Source organism: Perca flavescens, chromosome 3 (assembly GCF_004354835.1).
Source record: "Perca flavescens isolate YP-PL-M2 chromosome 3, PFLA_1.0, whole genome shotgun sequence".
NCBI lineage: Eukaryota > Metazoa > Chordata > Actinopteri > Perciformes > Percidae > Perca > Perca flavescens.
In genome coordinates this window covers 42289656-42295719 of record NC_041333.1, presented here as the reverse complement: position 1 = coordinate 42295719, position 6064 = coordinate 42289656, and positions in this window count along the sequence as shown.

Here is a 6064-nt window from a genome sequence, read left to right as displayed (position 1 = left end):
AAAGAGGCAAAGCAGCGGGTGTAAGAAGTTTGGAAGACATGGAGAAGGACTTTCGGTCGGCACCAAAGTGCTTCTGGAAAACTGTTCGCCACCCAGGATAGCGGGGAACCATCCAAGCTAAAACAGTAAGGATGGGACACTGTTTGACCTCCACTGAGGAGGTAAAGGCGGTGGAAGGAGCACTTTGCAGAACTCCTGAATCCGACTAATACGCCCTCTATGTTAGAGGCAGAGCTGGAGGATAATGGGGGATTGTCGTCGATTTCCCAGGCGGAAGTCACTGATGTAGTCAAACAACTACACAGTGGCAAAGCCCGGGGATTGATGAGATCCGTCCAGAAATGCTCAAGGCTCTGGGTGTGGAGGGGCTGTCCTGGTTGACACGCCTCTTCAACATTATGGAAGTCTGGGACGGTGCCAAAGGGTGGCAGACTGGGGTGGTGGTTCCCCTTTAAAAAGGGGACCAGATATGTGCCAATTATAGGGGTATCACACTTCTCAGCCTCCCTGGTAAAGTCTACTCCAAGGTGCTGGAAAGGAGGGTTCGCCAATAATCGAACCTCGGGTTGAGGAGGAACAATGCGGATTCCGTCCTGGTAATGGGAACAACGGACCAGCTCTTCTCTCGCAAGGATCCTGGAGGGAGCCTGGGAGTATGCCCAACCGGGTCTACATGTGTTTTGTGGATTTGGAGAAGGGTTTTTCAACCGGGTCCCCGGGAGATACTGTGGGAGGTGCTGCGGGAGTATGGGGTGAGGGGGTCTCTTCTCAGGGCCATCCAATCTCTGTACAACCAAAGCGAGAGCTGTGTCCGGGTTTCGGTAGTAAGTCGGACTCGTTTCAGGTGAGGGTTGGCCTCCGCCAGGGCTGCGCTTTGTCACCAATCCTGTTTGTAGTATTTATGGACAGGATATCGAAGTCGGGGTGGGGAGGGGTTGCAGTTTGGTGGGCTGGGGATCTCATCGCTGCTCTTTGCAGATGATGTGGTCCTGATGGCATCATCGGCCTGCGACCTTCAGCACTCACTGGATCGGGCAACCGAGTGTGAAGCGGTTGGGATGAGGATCAGCACCTCTAAATCTGAGGCCATGGTTCTCAGCAGGAAACCGATGGAATGCCTTCTCCAGGTAGGGAATGAGTCCTTACCCCAAGTGAAGGAGTTCAAGTATCTTGGGGTTGTGTTCAAAAGTGAGGGGACAATGGGGCGGGAGATTGGTCGGAGAATCGGGCGCAGCGGGTGCGGTATTGCATTCAATCTATCGCACCGTTGGACGAAAAGAGAGCTTAGCCAGAAGGCAAAGCTCTCGATCTACCGGTCAGTTTTCGTTCCTACCCTCACCTATGGTCATGAAGGCTGGGTCATGACCGAAAAGAACGAGATCCAGGGTACAAGCGGCTGAAATGGGTTTCCTCAGGAGGGTGGCTGGCGTCTCCCTTAGAGAAGGGTGAGAAGCTCACTCATCCGTGAGGAGCTCGGGAGAGCCGCTAAGGAGCCAGTTGAGGTGGTTCGGGCATCTGGTAAGGATTATTTCGCCTCCCTAGGGAGGTGTTCCGTCCAGCTGGGAGGAGGCCTCGGGAAGACCCAGGACAGGTGGAGGGATTATATCTCCAACCTGGCCTGGGAACGCCTCAGGATCCCCCAGTCGGAGCTGGTTAATGTTAATCGGGAAAGGGATATCCCCCGACCCCGACACGGATTTCGGAATAATATGGATGGATGGATGGATGGATATATAATAACAATATATAATAATAATAATAATAATAATAATAATAATAATAATAATAATAATAATAATTTAATAATCATTAACCCTCCTGGTGTCATCGGGTCTACTTTGACCCATTTTCTAAAAGTTTCTATATCAGAAATATGGGTTTTTTTCAACCAAAATGTCCAAAAGAAAATAAGGTGGATTTATGTGTCCTACGCTCTTCATAAGTACGTAAACTTCTCATTCAATCTATTTTAATAAATAAAAATGGTCCATCAGACTAGGACTACTCCAGAGTCTGCTCTTGAGACTTTGCTCTAATTTTCGGCTCAGTTAGGGCAGGATTCGGGTTTCGGGACTGTTTTAATATTCGGGACGCCCCGCCTGCCTACCTTTTATTTCAGGTGGAAGTGTCTCAGCGTGAAGCAGCTGAAGTTAGAGGCCGAGGCCACGTCCACCAGGGGACTTTTATTTTAATTTCGGACTTTTCTTTCCTGCAGCAGCACAGAGAGGTGGGGGTCTGCTGCAGCTCTGCCATCCCAAAATAACCCCTCACTCAGGGAGGGATCAGACCGGTCTCATCGCCTCGATCAGCTGGTGGTCCTTCAAGAGGACAGAGACACAAAAACAAGGAGACTACGCTGAAACGTTAGCACAACAATAATAATAATAATAATAATATTATTCAGACTTTTATTTCAATAATATTCCGACTTTTATTTCAATAATATTCCGACTTTTATTTCAATGATATTCCGACTTTTCTTTCAATGATATTCCGACTTTTATTTCAATAATATTCCGACTTTTATTTCAATAATATTCTGACTTTTCTTTCAACAATATTCTGACTTTTATTTTAATAATATTCCGACTTTTTATTTCAATAATATTCTGACTTTTATTTCAATAATATTCTGACTTTTATTTCAATAATATTGCGACTTTTTATTTCAATAATATTCTGACTTTTTTCAATAATATTCTGACTTTTATTTCAATAATATTCCGACTTTTTATTTCAATAATATTCTGACTTTTTATTTCAATAATATTCTGACTTTTTATTTCAATAATATTCTGACTTTTTATTTCAATAATATTCCGACTTTTTATTTCAATAATATTCTGACTTTTTATTTCAATAATATTCCGACTTTTATTTCAATAATATTCTGAGTTTTTTTCAATAATATTCCAACTTTTTTTTCCAATAATATTCCAACTTTTTTTCCAATAATATTCAGACTTTTTCTCAGGATCCATGCAGTAATTTTCCAGTTTACGACTCGAGGTGGAAAGAGTCCAAACATATTCTACTTAAGTTAAAGTACTTTTACTCTGATTACTTTCTTTCCTTCAGTAACAGATGGGATTTAAAACATAGCAAAGTAAAAAAAACTTCAAACTAAACATAAGTTAAAGTACAGATTTGAAAAACTACTTTAATGAGTAAAAGTACAAAAATCTACTCGGTGACAGAAATGCAAAGCAACTGTACTTTGTTACTTCCAAATCCCCCAGTTAAACACTAAACCAGTTGGACTCAATATATCAACAATTAAACCATATTTAAACACAGTTATCTCACAATGTCTGTGTGTGTGTCTGTCTGTGTGTCTCTTTCTGCGTGTGTGTATCTCTGTGTGTGTGTGTCTCTCTCTCTCTGCGTGTGTGTGTGTGTGTGTGTGTGTGTGTGTGTGTGTGTGTGTGTCTCTCTCTCTCTGTGTGTGAGTGTGTGGGTGTGTGTGTGTCTCTCTCTGTGTGTGTGTGTGTGTGTGTGTGTTGTGTGTGTGTTTCTCGCGATGTTTAGACAGGCGAGACTTCATTCAAAACCTCACTGAACAAAAGTCAAATTTAACTCTAAAACCCAATAACCACCGGTGAGGACTCCTGTGATTCCGAACCGAGCTGTAACCGGTTAACCCGGAACACAGTTTACCACGAGACCACTGGGTCTGACAACAGTCACATTTAACCAAACTTAGGCTACAGCCAGCTTTATTTATTTTTATTAAATATAGGCTATAAACAGGCTATAACAGGCCAGACTACGTTTAAAAACTGGCCGATTTAAAAGTCACACCGAACTTAAACTCCAGGAAGAACCCTTGAACCAACATATCAGCATTTAAAGGCTAATTTAAAGTAACACTACACGTACAGCCACTTTTAGCCGAGGCTAGCCGCTCTGTAGATTAGCACCTTTAGCTTTCAGCGAGTTAACCAAACTACCTTTAAAAAACAGCCACTTTAACGGCGGCGATTAAGACGTGAAAACAGCGACAGCGTCAACAAGCTTAACTAGTTTAACTAACCTGGTTAGCAGAGCAGGCTAATTAGCACGGAGTCTAATTAGCATTAGAAGCAGAGACGCTTTATTTGGGGTTTTAGACGACAGACGGTTTATGTAAAATCCATCAGCAAAAGCTCCAGAAAAACACCGGCACCTCCGGTGAAGTCAGCCCGGGCTCCGTGCGCTGTTTCCCGGACACTGAATCCAGATCGTCCCGCTGCTGTTCGCTGGATGTCTTTGTTGTGTGTTGGTCGGCGTAATGCAGGAAGAAGTGAAGGAGGGAGAGTTTAATCAAACAAAAGAGACAGAAGACAACAGAGGAGAGGACAGAGGAGGCTCCGGACACAACAGGAAGTCACAACCAGCCAGGAAAAAGTTTCTTCAGGCCGGAGGGGGGGGGAGCTGTGGAGCCAATCAGATCCGCAGCAGGTCAAAGGTCATCATCCGGCATTTAAAACGGCATCACACACACACACACACACACACACACACATACATACACACATACATACATACATACAGAGAGACACACACACACAAAAATACACACACTGAGACACAGACACACGCACACACAAACACACACACAAACACACAGAGACATGCACACACACACACACACACACACACACACACACACACACACACACACAAACATACATACACATACATACATACACACACACACATACATACATACATACAGACAGAGAGAGAGACACACATACACAAACACACACACAGACACAAAAACACACACACAAAAATACACACACAGAGACACACGCACACACAAACACACAGAGACACACACACACACACACACACACACAAACATACATACATACACATACAGACAGAGAGAGAGACACATACACACACAGACACACACACACACACAAAAATACATACACACACATACATACATACATACACATACATACAGACAGAGAGAGACACACATACACAAACACACACACAGACACAAAAACACACACACAGAGACACACACACACACACACACACACACACACACACACACACACACACACACAAACATACATACATACATACACATACAGACAGAGAGAGACAGACAGACACATTTAATCTAATTCAATACTTTAACTTTAGGAGAGACACTAACAGGCTTTCATATCCCATAATAACACCAACTAATCCACCCAATCAACACATATCAACATGAAAACATATAAAAGGAACGTACACCGACAGAACGACAGATATGTCAGAAGACATCTACAAATACGTTAAAAAAAGCAACTAAAACAACGGAAACTATTAACCCTCCCGTTGACCATTTTATAAAAGGCAGAAATTTGGGTTTCTATCAACCAAAATGTCCAAAACACTAACGTGGATGGTTCCCTCCAACGCTCGTCACAAGTTAATACATGATCAGTTCACTACTTACAGTGAATTTGGGAGTTTTAGTAAATTTTATAGTATTTGAAGGACAAAATGTATAAGAGAACATTGAAAAAAGTTACGGGAATGTTTTTTTAAATTTGAACCGAGAAAAACAAAAAGTTGCATAGTGGCAAAAACACATTTTCAGTTTATATATTTTGGGATTTTTATGTTCTGTTACTTTCTCTTAAATCACCAAAAGTTAGCATCAAAAATTCCTAATTTGCATATTTAAAGCTGTAGTGTTACAGCTGACATCTGAGCTAAACCTTTTCAACATTTTACAAACTTTATTCCACAAGAGTCGAAAAAAGAAAGGAAAGGAGACAAAACTAATATCACAAACATTTCATCTTAAAAAACTTTATTGACAATATTATATATACAATATTAACATTCCCCCAACAAGGCAGATATGACGTCATGCTGCACTTCCTGTCTGCTCTGTTCATCTAGTACTAACAGGCTTTTATGTTGGTGGTTCAATCCATCAGTTATGATACATTAGGGGCTTTTATTTTGGTGGTTTTATCCATCAGTTATGAGACATTAGTAGCTTTTATTTTGGTGGTTTCATCCATCAGTTATGAGACATTAGTAGCTTTTATTTTGGTGGTTTCAT